Raw genomic sequence first — 17645 nt, 5'->3', positions numbered from 1 at the left:
TCCACCTTCTCTCAGTGCAATAACAGCAGCAGTATTTATTTGGTTGGAGTGGATATTGTGATGATTACCATGCTGATACAGGAACGACGAGGGACAGAGTCATTCAGGTAGAGCAAACACGCTCTGTAGTCTCTCTCCATTGTAACATTATCCTGACACAGATAATTTACACTCCAACAGATGCGATGCCAGCGTCCACACATCCAATTTATATCCATCGCAGGAGTACACAGTTTAAAGTCACCATGTTGCTCTCTAGAGCTCTTCTACACAAAATGGACAATTGATCATCATCTGGACAAACTTCTAATGAAAACACTGTTAACACCAATAAGGAAGGGAATCAGACGCGGCTAATCCCGTTTCAGTTCCCTTTTCCTTCGCCATAAGAGTGTGGCCTGGGACTAGTGAGGACTAGCAGCTCTCAAGAAAGGAGCCCCGACTGCAGTCGTTTATAAGACAGATACCATACTACTCCTAAGTAACAAGCTGTTGATTTGAGCCGAATTAAAGACTGAAGCTGATCCCTCACCTTCTTCATAATTCAAAATCTGTTATTAATTACATACACAGACTGTAAATTACATATTTAAACTGGCCTGTACTGGTTGCCAGACAGTAAAACAACTGCTGATTCTAAACTGAACTTGTTAGCTAGCCAATCTACCACAAAAACTGCAATAATCCTATTCAGACAGATGGTTAGCACAGGGACACATCACAAAGTAGAGGGGGCAGGACTGTGAAAAGTTGTAGATATTTATACTCGCCATGTATAAAACACTGGCTTCAAAGGCAATGTTTCATATCAGCAAATTATTACTACACTTATTCAGTGAATAATCAGGATTACAGCTCCTAAGGGTGCACCCCGGGGAGACCGAGGTATGGCAAAGAAATTCCCGTGCCTCCACTGAGTGCTACCTTACCTGATGTGAGGCTAAACTCATTAAACAAAATTATCTTGGATGAAAAGTACTTCTTATTGTGAAGTGCTACAGTGGTGCTAACAATTTATATGACAACATCATCTAGAGACTCTAGTCAGCATCATGCCCCATCATGCTAAGCCACGTCATGTCCAACTGCTTGGAAACTCATCCTCCAAAGAGAGCGAGCAACTCAGTAGTAGACTTCTATTTGTAGTGGATATTTTGGTTTTAACCCTTGCATCAAATGGCTCGACACTGAACTGTCACTTCCTAGGTAGGACGTAAGTTCTTGCTGTTACGTACGGCTGCTCTCAGCCCCTTCACTCACAGCGCAGCCCCTCCACATCCATAATTACCCTGCCTGGCAGGCTGGATGCACAACGGGGATGACAACGACTCATGTGAGTCCTGCTGCAGGGCAAAGAATGCAGAAGTCGCAGTCACTCTTACGTCAGTGATTTGAAGCAACTATGACTGCTAAACACTTATTTAAGATGTATTAAAAACATGCAGTTCACAAAACTGTGAATTATAACAAGCCATGGACTTCCACTTGATTTAATCAAGAGAACCCTGGTAATGAGATCTAGCTGAATAGTCTGTCATTGGAAAGGACATCGCCAACCACCCACAGTAAGTATACAATCTGCATTGATATGCAATTTTCCAAGGAAGACTTGTTACGCAATCTTTCACTGTTAGAAAATAATCTCCTGCTTTAGCAGAATCAAAAGCATGTCTTTCCACTGTTAGATATATTTTTATGTATCAGTACTACATACATCCCTCTGAAATATATTATGATGATACAAGGCAAAATGGGGATCAGATTCTGGCCAGACTGGTCCACAAGACCAAGTAAAGGCACGTGGTTAGTATAAAGGATATTTTGGTTTTATGGAAAATATTAGAAGGTTTAACTATGTTATCAACTGCTGGATTTCACTGCAAATGATGGCAAACTCCTCCAGAAGCAACCCTATAGCCCTCCTTAATCCCTGCCTCACACTCTAGAAAGCATCTGCTACAATTTGTTAGCAAAACCAAAACATTTCAAACAACACTGAGCTACAGTACTTGAGAAAAATTCAGTACCCAGAAATAGCAGCTCTAGGGTAGAGACAAGATGTCAAAATCCTAAACGTCATATACGCCTACAAGAAATGGGAACAAAACACATTAGTACCACAAAGCAGAAGGCAAGGCATGCCAGGATACTCAGCACCAAGTCCTAGTCTTCCTTCAAAAAACAGAGTTGCCACAAGACTAAAAAGCAGGTCTCAGAACCCCAAGCTTGCATGAAGAGGAAAAGCAACACCCCTCTTAAGGGCTTGACATGTTCAGAGAAGGAATAAAGCGCTAACTAGAGTATCAAATCAACTTTTAGGTACAGTGAACAGTAACAGTCATTACTAGGTTCACTTTGAAATATAAAAAAAAAAAAAATCTTTCAATGTAGTTGGAAGAAAACCTAAAGTAAGACTATATAAATGTTGACCCCAAGTTAATTATACAAATCTGAGCAAACGGTTTGCAGACAGAAGGATAAGAATCTCATTTGGACAAAGACGATTATCACAAAGGGCAAAACAGCAAATGAAAGGACTGGGATTGCTTAGCTTTGCAGGAAAGCCAACATACTGCAGTTTCTCCAATCTGTGGCTAGTCAGAACACTGCTTCCTACCCTAGCACATTCAATACCCTTACACTAAGTGTACAGAGGTAGTTTTTCTTCTTTGGAAGAAGTAAAAAGTCTCATGAACATAGTGGAATTCACTGCAATCAATACCACTGATATCCAGGGACTTCTTTTGGTAGGCAGACACTCAGCTTAAAAAAGTCAGAGGTTGGATGTGTGCAAAGGCACACCCAAACTGCACCTGCATTACTTACAAATCAGTAACTGGTATAACTTAAATTGACACAGGGAGAGTGGGATCACCCCCTTTTGTCCTTCAGATGCCAACTATTTTAATTCCCATTAAACATGAGAACTTCACATTTGGAAGGAGGAGAAAGAAAGGGATATAGGAATTAAGCACAATTACTATAATTTCTACTATTCGACAGTCTTATTAATGCCTGTTTAGAATCATAGAATCATTTAGGTTGGAAAAGACCTTTAAGATCAGCACTGCCAAGTCCACCACTAAACCATGTCCCTAAGTGCCACATCTACACATCTTTTAAATACCTCTAGGAACAGTGAAGAAATTTTTGCTACTGTCCAATCTAAACTTCCTCTGGTGCAACTTGAGGCCATTTCCTCTTGTCCTATCCTTTCTTACTTGGGAGAAGAAACCAACACCCACCTGGCTACAACCTCCTTTTAGGTAGTTGCAGACAGCAATCAGATCTCCCCTCAGCCTCCTCTTCTCCAGGCTAAACACCCCCAGTTCCCTCAGCTGCTCCTCATCAGACTTGTACTCCAGACCCTTTACCACTTCACTGCCCAACTCCAGCACCTTCATGTCTTTCTTGTAGCGAGAGGCCCAAAACTGAACACAGTACGCAAAGCACAGCCTCACCAGTGCCGAGTACAGAGGGCGATCGCTGCCCTAGTCCTGCTGGCCACACTATTTCTGATAGAAGCCAGGATGCCATTGGCCTTCTTGGCCACCTGGGCACACTGCTGGCTCATATTCAGCTGGCTACTGATCAATATTCCCAGGTCCTTTTCCGCTAAGCACCCTTCCAGCCACTCTGCCCCAAGCCTGTAGCGTTGCCTGGGGTTGTTGTGACCCAAGTGCAGGACCCGGCACTGAGCCTTGTTGAACCTCATACAACTGGCCTTGGCCCATTGATCCAGCCTGTCCAGATCCCTCTGTAGAGCCCTCCAACCCTCCAGCAGATAAACACTACCACACAACTTGGTGTCATCTGTGGGTGCACCTGATCATCTCGTCCAGATCATTGATAAAGATATTAAACAGAACTAGCCCCAATACTGAGCCCTGGGGAACACCACTTGTTTATTCTGGCGATAAGTTAAGAACAGCAGCAGCTGGGCAGTTTTCAAAACACTTTAAGGAACATACGTATGTACACAGCGTTAATCAATAGATTCTGTGGCTAAATTCCCTAGTATTTTTGGGCTCCAGATGGACAAAGAAACTATTGCTAATCTGATTCAGCAAGATACATATTTCTCAAGTGGTCCCTTTTACTTCACCGGGCCCATTCACAAAACTGTAGTTGTGAATGAGCCAAAGCACTCTGTTGAATTAAAAGCGAGGTAGAAAAACTTGTAACTGGAAAACTCACTGAAGGTTACCAAAATCTGAAAGTTACCTACTAGGTAAAAACCACATGGCTACTGCACAAACTGTGCTTATTTATTCCTTATATATTGCCTATTTGACAAAAATAATGAAGCTGCTGCATTACAATATTTCACACAAGTACTAAATACCTGGACACAAATGTGAGGAGGTAAATTAGACCTTACTAAGTGTGGTAATGGCTTAACTCACTGGTAAAGTCTCGTCAAGGTACATCTATATCGCACTCTCCACTCTCACAATAATGCTGACACCCACATAGGGGACTGAGTGCTGTTTTTCCAGTCTGGTATGAATCACACGAATGTGAAGATTCTCTACGTCACATTTAGGTAGTTAAAAAGTGTTGGACCATTTTGGGAAGGCTGCTAATATTGAGTAAATCTTTATAAAAATTTCTATTACAAGTTGAGCAAGTCCAGCTTAATTGCTAGGGTCAGAGAAGAGGAACGTGGAATCAAGAAACTGTTGAAGGAATGCTCGTGTAACTGTGATGCTCAGAGAGGCTGCACAAATTGGGAGTGGGGACACAAATGCAGGGTATTATGTCAGCTGTTTCTGGAATCACAGAAGATACCAACTATTTCCATTTCATAAAGGAGAAGGCCCATTGGACTGGAATTACAGACAAGCTAAGAGCAGGAATGGAAAACAACTGATTTTTAAGGATTTGGGAGAGAACCTTTTCTGGAATATCTACTTGCACCCGCACTTCAAGCACATTTTGAAACCTTGCAAGAAGTACCTGAAGCCGGTACCCATGCAACCACCAGCTCAGTGTCAATGCTGCACACCTCACCTCCTGCACCAACTGTTTCAGAGCAGCTCTGTGCTGGCTCTATTCATTTCCAGCAACCAAGAGAGCCACTGGATGTCCTGCAGCTCTGCAAATATCCCATGAGGAACATCCATGTGTGTTGCAAGGAAATATCTTGCAAATATAGCCTGTAATGATGAATATTAAGTAACAAATCATCTGACAATACCACTAGCCTTAGTGTGGTGAGACAGGTAAGAGATTGTACTTTCTGTTAAATACCACAAAAATGCTGTAACAAGGGCAGAGAAAGGCATCTGAATACAAGCTGTCCAGTAGCATGGAGCAGCAGCTATCCTCCATTTTTGCATCATTAGATAAGCCTGCCTCTGTAACTACAATATTGCCACAAAGGCACCAATAAACACTAGGAATGACTGCCATATCAAAAGAAGATCAAGGTAAGTCTATTGCTGGTGTAATTTTAAGCAGTTCCACCAAGTTACTCCAGGATGAATACAGTCAGTATTGAATAAGGAGCTAGTAGGGAGGTTAAACAGCTTGTTTATTTATTTAACAAAAATCTGGTAAGGGAAATATTTATCTTTCTAAGCATAGCTCATGAAAATAAGCAGGGCTAGCGCAACGGGACAGCAGAGTACTTCCCTTCAGAGCGCTGTCCTCCATCCTCCTTCAGTGGTACTTAACCTCTCCCTCTCAAGAGGCCCCAAGAGAGCACTGTCATAGCAGCTCAGAAAAAGAGGGGGAGAAAAAAAAAAAGGCAATTTTTTCTTCTCCTTCATAAAATCAGGGTTTCGTCAAATGGATGCAACTGCAGGATTTATCAGTAATCAGATAATTCTTCACTGAAGTTACTAAATCACGTGCCTTGTCAGCCTTTAGAAGCACTGTGTCAGTATTATCTCAAGCTGCCCCCTTCCCCTTTTGCTGTTAACTAGTGACAGTAGCTGAAAGAGATAATCAGAGGTTGAAGTTTCACAACAGATCAGAGGAATGTGGCTGCAAGCCTGCAAAGCTTGCTTACCAGCCAGAGGAGAGGATCAGTTATGCAAGGCTGCATATGGATTTTGACCAGATGTAACAAACAGTCCCTTTCTCCTTCCTTTTCCATCCAGAACAATAAAACAGTAAAAGGAAGCAACAAAGCAGTGTGAGGAACAAGAGGTCCAACCAGAGTAGCCACCATGCTTGACTTACTGTTGAAACATCACCCACCCATGATCAGTCCTACCATTTTGACCAAACGAAGTCCCAGCAAAAGAACAAACTCTGAACTCGTTCACGATCATGTAATGGTACAATTTTTATAAATAAATAAACACCAGGAATCTTACAGGTTGCATCAGATGTATTTTCCAGTCACCTTCTTGGCCAAGGAAAAATAAAGATTACTGATGAAAATTCAAGCAAGTAGTCACCGATCTCCAGCTACTGCTAAAAGGCACTTCTAAAAGAACTGGCATTTTGGATTTCATAATTGGAAGAAAAAAAGCACAACAAGATTTTTTAGCTATAGTTACTGCAACACATACATGGTTGCTGGGATCACAAAAGTTCTTCCCAGTCAAAGGCCCTATAATGAATCCAGCCCTTAACACTGCTTGTCATTATCTCCATTTGCCTCTACTCCCTCTCTTAATAACACAAGCTAGCCCTTTTTATGTTTTTCTTCAGCTGCTTTTTACATCAGCCAAGGCAGAAGCATCATGATACAGCAGTTATGCCAGCCCCTTACACTGCCCAAATCATGGAACAAACTGAAGATTTTTCACCCCCACAACTCCACTACCTGGTAAAACTGCACTGTAAACAAGGAGCATGAAGTTCATCAGAGCCAAGCTCATCCTCTGCTTTCTTACCTCCACCAGCACACTCTGATTGTGTAATCTTATTTCCCTCTCCAGGAAGCTGCATTGCAGCAATAGCTGTGGAGCAAAAAACAAGGTTTGCTTTATATTGGAGCTGGGACGAGAGAACGTTGAGGTGGATGGCAGTATGGTCCATAGAGGTAAAACACCTTCCTCGTGCCCACTGTCTGGGGACCATCGCTGTCAGTAGGCTCAGCAGCATGCTTTGCCTGAAATGATGAAATCGGTAAGGATTCAGAAGTCACGGCCTCTAGCCTGTCTGCAGCACTGTGCGGTAGGATTACGGTCTGGCCTGTTGCCAGGAAGCATCTTATGCCTGAAACCTGTCCTGTCATGTCAGAGCAGTTTGGTTTGGTTTCTAAACAGCTTCTTAACCTGCCATATTTTCTAATTCCCACTGAGGCAATCATTTATATAATCAGATTCATACAGTGAGCTGTTAAAAAGGCTTCACTACAAACTTACTCCCTCCATTCTACTCCCAGCATCCTAATTTTTTTTGGGTGTACATCACAACACTAGTATCAAGCAAACACCTGGCAAAAAATGTGTCATTCATGCCAGATGCAGAAAGAGAGGTGACAGAGAAGAACAAGATGGCTGGTTCCCATTATTTGGCATCTAACACAAAGAAAGCCTGACAGACAGATTTGGAGAAAACATAATACAAACAAAAAATATGACTGCTAATAAGTTACACCAAGCTTATTTAAAAATATTTAATTTTTATGTTATTTATGTTACTTATTCACATTTTGGTATTATTGCCAGGCCAATTTAAAATATATGAGTTGATTTCAGTTGTGTTTACTGTCAAGGGATGCTGCCAAGAACCTCCACACACTCTATCCTTTGCTAAAAGCGGAAGTGAAAATTGGCATGCTGTTGTGATGTTCAAAGTCTTTAATCAAGATTGAGCCTGATGCTATACAAATACAAATGAGGGATATTATTCTTTCCTTCCCCTGCAAACTACTTTTTTTTTTCCTGTTTTCCTCAGTGGCTTCTGCAAGCCTATACGGTTGCATTACTTCATTCAGAGAGGAAAAGTGCTAGAAGGGCAAGAGGTGACATGTCTTGTGAAAAAATCTGTAGGGGTGTTCGTTTGCTGGGGAGGAAGAGAAAGGGGTGATTTAATACCAAGACTACAGGCAAGAAAGCTAGCGTGAAATCATCCAGCACTAGAGTACAGATTTCCCTGAAGAGCTTGCTGCCTTGCGCTTTGCCTGGTATGAGGCTTACAGATGGAAGCTGGATACTTTAAAATTGAGCCAAACATCAAAAATAGGACATCATGAAAACATCATCACTAATTTATGTCTTCTCCTAACACCCACTGTTTTGCTCTGTGAGAAACCAGTGATGAAACAAAGGTTACAAGGGGAGGATAAAAATAAAAGCCCTCAAAACCCCCTACCCCCAAACAACTAGAAATTAAACCTTGTGCTGGAAATCCACATTCCTTGGTAACACTCCTTCACACCCAAAATCATATCACAGTGCTTTCTAGCTATCCAGACGACCCACAAGTAATCTGTGTACTCCAGGCTGAGATGCCTGCTAACATCACTGGCACGACAGCACCACTCTTCACTTCTTCTTTCAGTCTACCCTGTCCACCCTTCTGGCTTCCCTTTCCACGCAAGCAGGTCTTTTACCCAACAGGATACCTCCTACAGAGCTATAATGATCTTCCAGTCAAAAACATTTGTTTTTAGAGCTGACAGGTAGGACTAAGAGTCATTGAAATAGATCTGAGACACCATAAACACAAGGGATGGAAAGCTATGTGGGAAGACCAGTAGAAATGGAGAGCATGTCATGCTGATGCTGTGGGCAGGCTAAAAGGCTTCAGGAAGGAAAATCTAGCGCTCATGACATGCAGACAGCAGAAGAGATGAAAGGAAATGCAAGAAAGATGCGCTGATCCTGACACCAGGATCCATACTCACAAACATCGCTGATACAGCTGTGAAAGTGGCACTGTCAGTGAGGAGAGGAGAGCAGACTTTGACACCGGAACTTGAATCCAAATCTCTCAGCTGACTCAGCAAAAAGTATCATAAGGGAGTAAGCACAAAATATGAATGCGCTATAAACCAAAGGAAGCATGTGAGGTTTCTTCCACAACAGCAGTCTTCTCCGGTGGCTAGGGAACAGCTTTGTGCTCGGGAAGTCTACATCTTAGTGATGGACTCCCAGTACCATCACCCTTGTGCAGAGGCTCCCAGAAGCTGCCCACGCCTGCCCAGCTGGGATGGGTAAGGGCATGTTGTCGTACCCCAAACAGGCCAAGGCTAAACTGGATTCTACTACTGTATTTTAGCAGGTGCCAGGTAAGAATTGCTCAAAGAGTGATTACTCAGTCTCTTTGCTGTTATCCAGCCAATTTGCTGCCCCAGATACAGCTAGGAATGTATTTAAAATAATAATAATAAAAAAAGTACTTGAACTATGCCAGGTTTCAAACTCCAGGAATTTTGAGGGCATTGCTAGAAAATTCCTACGTAAAATAGAATTATAAATGGGTAGAACAAAGCAACATATTTTCACTTGTAAAATTAAAACTGAACTTTACTTGGGAGTGGCAAGGAAAATTCCATCTGGAATAAGGAATATTTTTAAGTGTTCGAGAGAAGAAAAGCTGGAGACAGGTTTAGAAGTTATTTTACTGTCAGAATTACAGCTGTACAGCTAAACCAGTAGTCTGGCACTTCATCTTGTCACCCAGAATATACTTGAAACATAACTGACTGCATTACTCTAAACTGCCCCCAGAAACACCATCAGAATTAGATTTTAATTTTTAAACTACTGAGTTTCACAAGAGTCACAAGAAGATAAACACTTCTTAGATATCTCCGCTCCCTGCCAATGCTGAGATGTATTTTAGTGAAATCATAAAATCTAAATGGGAAACTCACCAAGTCTGAAGCTTTATTGCCTTTAAAGTGCCTTATACCTTGCCATAGAAAGAGTTATATAGAACACTGCCTTTCAGCCAGAGGCCGAAATAAGAGTTTGATACAGTACAATATAAGCACTCATCTACACAAATGCTGTTTTCCTGCATTAAAACTGAGAGAGATTCACTAAAATAATTGCAGTAGACAATATTAAGGGGAATCACTTAAGTTTGAATAACTAAGATCACATTCCTAGCCCTTTTCTTCAAGCTGGCAGCATTCACTTACTAAAGGCAGTACTTTTAATTGAGTAGTTTTAATGCTTTCTCATATCAACTAGCACAGTGCAGCTTTGTAAGTTTTAAAAAGTAAGTTCATCACTAGGGCAGACCTGTGTCCTTGACACTGCAGGTGTCAAGCTTTCAGAAGTACAGCTTCAGAAGAGACTGCAATATACCTTCACAATGGCAGCTAGTGAGATCAGCTGCTAGCTGGTGCAGTAAAATAACTAAATGACTATCCAGCCAGAGCTAGAACATGTATTCATTTCCTCAACAGAATTTACAACTGTAGAAGCTGTCACACACAAAACCCCTCCAAATCCACAAATTAGGACAGAAGAACATAAACTTCATGCTGCAAAAAGTGGGATTTTTTTTTCAAAAGAAAATCATATTCTCTGAAAATGTTCTCTCTGCTGCAAATAGACATACCTCCCCTGGACAGCAAGAGACAACCTTCTTAAATATAATCAAGAACTGCAACACATAACCAAGGTTCCTACTTGATTCTTCTGCTGAATTTCTAGTATCTGTCTAACTAAGGGAAGGAAAATGAACAGTAAAATATTTTGCAAAAGGAAAGACAATCAATCTAATAGAAGGACGTAGTACAGAACCCTACTCCCACAGAGCAGAAAAGAGTCTGAAAGCCACAGAAACAGTTTAGGACAATATTCTCTGTTTTATACACTTTGCATGCTTTGGCAAACTCCCAGAATACTGTTATTTTTACACAAACACCATATGGCTAAGAAAATATCACTTTCTCTGTTTTCCTGGCCCTTAGCCGTCATTTCAGGAAACAGGACTGTGATCTGATAAAACAAATCACAAAATTCAGAAACAAGGAGGGGACAGAAATGTATGGCTTTCAGTCCACAGAGCAGTGGCTGGTAGAATTACCTACTTTAAGTTGGTAGCAGCTCTGACCCCTAAGGCAACCTCGCCTGTTCATCAAGGAAAGAAATCTGAAAACAGATCAATTTGGAACAAGAATAAGGTGTTTTCAGCCTCCTGAAAGATAAATCTGTTACATATGTTTTAAACATATCCATCCTTCCACAGGCGATAGGCCCACATTAATAATTATCTGTCTAGTGTATTCATGGTCTTTAAGCTGCAGTGCTCCTGATGTGTCATTTTTGCATTACTTACCTATACTTTCACAGCTTCCTACACGTCAGTACTGGCTGCTCTCCTGATGGAATCCAGCTCTTTTCTATCACTTACTCGTTCAAATGGGGTAAAATACCTCACCATTTGATTCAGACTTATCATTATGCCTGAAAAACTCTTAAGAGCTTATAAAGAACTGTAAAAGAAGAGTAGGCACTATTGGAAAAGCCTGCTTGAACAAAAATGGTGCACACAGATTGACAATTTGCAACACACAAGAAGGAATCAAATGGTCTTTCAAAATAATAAAGAGGAGAAATGTCTCACGTGAAATCTGAGAATTACCCCACCAAGACGTATTTTCCTCCCTGCTCCCTCTTGCAAAGGCAAGAACAAAGGAGATTCATCCAAGTTCAAAGAGTCACCATTTGATTAAAAGTTTCTGGTATACAGCCAATACAGTAATATCTTTAAGATACAACAGGATTGTATCTGAACAACAGGCATACAACACTGAATGCTATACTGTTCATACAGTACATACGTGTACCACCGCTAAAACAGCCCTTTTTTCTGAGATATTTTCACAAGCTGTTTCCATTTGGATAAGAAAGGAAGGGAATCTTAATTTGTAAACAGCTAAAATTTTTAAAAAGTGTTTCTGGAATGGACTCTCAATCCTAGAAGTCATAAAATAGAGCTGGGAAGCCAAGAACCAGATCAAATTTGTCTTAGACCAGCCGTGACATCTTCCTAATTCTGTGAACCCTGACATTATAATCACTGAAAGTATGAAGTTAAGCAGTAGGAGAGGTATATGTCATGAGGCAACTTGAGCTACTTTAATTCAGGCCCAGTGATGAGAGCACAAACCAGGAGGAATACCCTGCAGCCACAGTTACACCTCCAAGAGCAGGAATCGTCCCTGTCAGCACACCCGGCAGGGCCGAGATCTGTGCAGTTGTACCTAAGCACACAGGCAGCTATTGCTAGACTGCAGACAAATACAGCTGTGGGGTATACAAGGCGTATACAAACTGCCCTGAAGCTTCCCCGTTAAGCACCATGCAAACCAGACAGGGCAAGGGGAGCCACCTGGAGACCTCTACGCTGCTGGCAGGTGCAGCAAGAACTGGTTTGGATGTATATAGACATGGCCTGTGAGCATCTTAATTCCTCTCTGCTTCTGAAAGAATCCAGATCAGGACATTTTCCTTTTCCAATGACAGCGCAGCTGCCAGCAGGACACCTACTGATTTGCTTGCTGTTTATTTGCATGCTGTGCTCGCTTACTGCCTCCTGGGCATAAATATCCAATTTTATCCACTTATTTCAGTTTATTTTGCATCTGAATGTACAAGACACCTCACTGTACAGTATGCCTCTAAGCCTGTTATTCCTCAGAAGACTAAAGGGCTGAGCTTTGGAGCAATCAGTTCTATCTCCATTATCTGGGGACATCCGCATCACAGTCTTTTACACTCCAGATTGTCCAATAGGTACAACACACCGTAATGGCAGAGCACTGGATGACTGCAGGCACAGAAGACCTGAACAGCGATCCTGAGTTCAAAAGGCTACCCAGCAGGTTACTTGCAATAACAGCTTTCTTCCTCTGTATCTATCCTGGTTTACCCATCTGTACAGTCAGTCCAGTGATGCTTATCTCACTTATGAAGTGCTTTAAACACTAAGAATGAGAAACACTATGACATCCAGACATTAACCTTCTTCACATATGCTGTGCTTCCGAACTGTGTGATATGATCAAGAATTTGAATCACTGACCTCAAAGTCTGCATATGTAACTCCAGTCAGAGGAGACAAACTGACCCCAGACACAATTTGCCCAACTCTCACACTACTCAAGTACACAGAAAGACCAGTTACAGTAAAAAAACCCCACACTGCAACAAGAGCTGCAAAAAATGTCCTCAATTTATAATACAATAATCAGACAATAATAGGATTCAATAGGTAATTTCCTCACTGTAGAGCTTCCAGAAGGTAACACTACTAGTACCCTCCTTTTATACCAGTTAGCTTTCATCCTTTACTGAATTCCTTGCCTCAAATTATAGGAGCAAAGACTCAAGAGCCCACACCCATGATCTATGCCTTTGAACTGCAGGGCAAAATCCAATTTTTCTAAGCCTGAACTTTCATTGCTGATTACAAAATTTCTTGGAAATCTCCCGCAATAGCTCAGTTTCTTTGCATATCGCTCCCTTCACTATATTTTACAAACAGAGAAAGAGAATCACAGAAGCAAAAGCCAAGCTAGGCAAAGCTCTAGCTAAGTAGCCACACGCTACTTTAAAGCACAAATGAAGGTAAGGGAAGTGAAGCCAGGGAGGTCTCAAGGCAAAGTCTGAGGTAGTGCCTTGGGTTTTTGCATCACGAGCATTAGCTGGAGAACAGGAAACTGAAAAGACTTGGTGAATCTCAGCTGGAAGTGCAGTGGTAGGCCTCCATAAGCACCGTTACTGAAGATTTCCACTCAGCTGGCTGCAACATATTAAGAAGGGGAGAGCTATATGCAAAGCCAATCGTGTTTTCCCCATAGTATGTGTATATTTTCTCATGGGTTTTGTGCCCTCGTGTTCCCTTCTTTCTCCCCCTTCCTTTCTGCACGTCTGTGTCAGGGTGCGCCTGTTTGTCGGACACGAGCTGTACAGAGACACCGCAGCTGCAAGGGGCACAGAGCGTTACACACACCGCCTCCTTATGTGGCCAGACTCACAGATAACAACAAATCCTCCTGTTCAGGATGGCCTCCCGAATCCATCGGGAACGACTGCTGGCTGCACCCTGCCTGGCACTTGTGGTGTCCAGAACCACGCTCATATCTGACAGAAAAAGGACTCCCCGAGGCTCTCAACATCCCGAAAACACACAGGAACAGGAACACCCTCCCCTTCCCCCCTTCCGCGACACCCAGCGCCTCTGCCACTCAGCCCACACGTACGCGCTAGCCCAGCGGGAGACGAGGGGAGAGGGGCCACGGCCGGATCCCCCAGGAAGCCCCAGCGTCACCCCACTCGCTGCAGGGGTGCCCGCAGGGTGGGGACAGCGATGGAAGGACGCCTGGCAGCCTCTCGCCACGGGAAGCGCATCAGAGAAGGGGCGGGCGAGGGCAGCCTGCGCTCCTTCCTCACCGCACGCCGAGAGACGTGGGGCTCCCTCGGCGAGGAGGGGCACCGCCGCCCGCGGGGATGGACGCGGCGAGAGAGGGGTGCCGCCGGGCTAGGAGAGCCCGGCAGCCTGCGGGCTCCTAGCCCAGCGGGGCCGATGGGGAGTTCCGCCCGCAGGGCAGGAGCGGGTCTCCGCGAGGGGAGCGCCGGTGGGCGCTCACGCAGGCCCCCCACCCCGAGCTGCCAGCGTGCCGGCCGCCGGCCCCGCGCGGTTCCGCGGCTCACCAGGAGGTGCGGGGCTGCGTCTCCTCCGGCCGCCGCGCTCCGTGGCGCCGGGCTGGGTTTGGCAGGCGCCGCCGCAGGCCCCCGCGGTACCTGCCTGCGCCACCCCGCCGCCGCTCTCCGCCCGGCTCCGCGCGCCACAGCCAATCCGCGCCGCCGCCCGCAGCCCCGCGCCCAGCGCGGCCAATGGGGACGCGCGGCTCGGGCTCGGCCCCGGCGGCGCGGGGAGGCGGTGGGCAGCGCGGGGCGGGGCCTGCCCAGCGCCACGGCCTGCCGGGTGGGGACGCGCCGGGGCAGCGTCCCCGATCCATCCCCCGCGGGGCCCGCCGCGACCGAGGTGGGGACGAACAGCATCTGCGAAGGGCTAAGGACAGGAGGCACGGGGACGCTGTCTTCCCCCGAGAATGGTTTATTGCGGAAACCTTGCTGACGTACCGAGCGCATCGCTACAGACGGGCCTGACTTGGAACTGCTGTCACAGCACGCTCCCTTAGAGCGGAGGTCACCCACATTGGCTACCTGTCACATCTGGCAGGGAAAACAAGGAAGAGAAACCAAAATCCCGTTGCTGGCACTAGCAGCTAATTTCCTCTTGCGAAAGGAGCTGCCAGCCCTCCTCTTGGACTCATTCAGCTCGGCAGGCCGTTATGTGCCTGAGAGACAGGCAGGGGAGCCTGTTTGCTAATTGTGACGGGAATCTGGGTCTGCGCTACTACAGCTTCACAAAAACCTACTCTCATTAATTACTAATATTTACCTGCAGCCACTTGGGACATACTTAAATTAGCAAACACAACAACAGGGAAAGTCATTTGGGCTTTTAACTCTGATTAGAAATTCAAATTAAACCTGGTATTGATGTCAAACCCCAAATTTAAAATCCAAGTCTTCAGTAATATTTAAGCCTGACCTAGAGCACACCTATTTCTTGTAGACAGTAGTGGATCGAAGCAGCCAGATGCAATGTGCATGGCAGTGACATGCAGATGGCACACAAATCCTCCTACCCAACACCACGCATGTCCCTACCACTGAAACAGTCCAGAATTCAGATGAGATTAAGTCAGCAGCAGAGCTGATGCATCAGTAAGTTTATAGCCAGGACTCAATCCTCTCTGAAAACATCAGCAATCAACTCTCTCTATAGTGTGGGAGTGGGACAGCTCACTAATATTAAGCTTTCACAATAGTTTCTCTATAAGCAATAATGACCCCTTCTTCTGTCACTGCTTAGTTCATCTACAGCAATGTGGTATTTGCAGACACAAAACTACCCTGGAAACTCCCACTCAGTAATAAATATTATTATGTGTCTCCTCCACAACAGAAGCTATTGCAAGCATGTTGAATCCTGCCTTGGCTCTCATCTCACAGAATTCTAGGTCCCACTCATGTCTTGGTTTTCTTCAAAACCTAAGACCTGGCTAGCAAAAGGCCAACAGAAGCCTCTGAAATGTACACGTCCCCCCCTTCTCCTGTGAGCCTTCTCAGATGAGTATGATTCTGCTTTGAGAGGAAAATAGAGCAATTTCTTTTCCAAGTAACTTATTTTCTTTATAGCTGGTGCTAGTGTATTATTTTCATTGCCTGATCAGCTCAAGTCCTAGGAGTATAAACATAAAACAAGACTCCTATTCTTTCAGAATCATTATAAGAAACTGGAGAGAACAAAATCCATCAAAGAGAATTTTTACAGAGTACAATTTGCTGTCACTACCCTGTAAGGCTCTGGTAACAAGTGAATGTCGGAAACACCCGTCTTGACACGGGCAGGGATGGGCTGATTACGAAGGAGCGTTGACCAAGAACGGTACCTGCGGAGGATAATGTCTTATAAGCCAACTCCCCTACTCCTGAAACATGCAGACAAAGACCATCTGTCTTCTGAGCATGCATGCCTGTGAAGGATTGTCACTTGGTCAACCCCAACGAGAGGGGGGGACAGTGAGACCTCCAAGACCCTTAAGGAGGCTGGGAGCAGAGGATGGCCCGTTACCGAAAACTGTTTAGCATAGTAATTTCTGCCTGTGGCCTATGCTGTACTAGACTGGAAAAGCACCCCTTACAAGATGCCCCACTGCATCTGAGGGATGGAAAAGGACTATGGGAAACCTGGCAGGTCAATTACATAGGACCTTTTAAGAAATCAGAAGGGAAACAATACGTGCTTGTTGGGGCAGAAGCAATATCGGGACTTGTTCAGCAGTAGCCCAGGCGACCAGGGAAAAGGGTTAAAGTTCTGGTTTAGCTTTTTACCCAAACCTAAATTGATTCAATCAGACAACGGCAGTAAAGTGGCTGCCCACTTTACTGCCAGGGTGGTCCAGGAGTGGGCGAAAACTGAGGGAATACAATGGACATTCCATACCCCCTACTATCCCCAGGCTAACAGGATAGTAGAAAGAACAAATGGACTCCTAAAACGTATCCTGAGGCCTCATGACCCTGGGTGGTCTGCAAGACCCCCACAACCCACCAACTCATTTTTAGAACATTGCTGAACATTCCTGAGCACATGCTGCTTGCTCAGTGACAACAGACCCCTGCCTATGGGGTGGGCACATTGGGTTATAAAAAAGGGGAAACATAAGTTTTTGGCGCGCGCCTGCCACCTGAGGACTGCCACTCGAGCAGAAAACATCGCTGTATCCAAGGGTGGTGATATGTTTTCTCTTTTCCTCCCTTTCTTTCTCCCTTTCTTTTCCTCTTTGTCTCTAACTTAATTTTCAGCACATTAGGGTAATATCATTACAAGTTTTGCCAAGCCATTATCTTTCATAGTTCCACTGAGTTTTAAGCATTGTTATAACTTTTGCAAAACCACTATCTTTTGTAGTTTTAAGTAAATTTGTGATTTCTTTGGACCTCTAGAGTAATTGTCATTACTCCTGATTACCACGCAGAGAATTGAAAGGTTAATCTCACCCTTACCCACTGAGTGGGACGGGACATACCCCTATTACAGAAGGTAATCCGTCATACAGAGGAAGCAGGAGCTTAGAGAACACACTCACCTTGCTGAAGAAGCTAGGGATGTTCCTTCACGTCTCCTCTTCCTGACACCAC

The 17645-nt window shown here is 44.3% G+C and overlaps 1 protein-coding gene across 5 annotated transcripts in view; it reads right to left on the bottom strand.

The window, feature by feature from the left end:
* ABAT (4-aminobutyrate aminotransferase) overlaps positions 1–17645 on the bottom strand; it is a 63237-nt gene extending 45592 nt beyond the window's left edge. For 2 of the 5 annotated variants that reach the window (XM_054842689.1, XM_054842691.1), the window contains exon 1: positions 14583–14678. The gene's annotated coding sequence lies outside the window, so the exon portion shown is untranslated. Of the gene's footprint in view, positions 1–14131; positions 14152–14582; positions 14727–17593 lie in introns of those variants that run through there. The other 3 variants (XM_054842692.1, XM_054842688.1, XM_054842693.1) reach the window with 3 other exon arrangements.

The sequence above is a fragment of the Grus americana genome, chromosome 15 (genome assembly GCF_028858705.1).
Source record: "Grus americana isolate bGruAme1 chromosome 15, bGruAme1.mat, whole genome shotgun sequence".
NCBI classification, from domain to species: domain Eukaryota; kingdom Metazoa; phylum Chordata; class Aves; order Gruiformes; family Gruidae; genus Grus; species Grus americana.
This window is presented reverse-complemented; position numbering and strand designations above follow the sequence as displayed.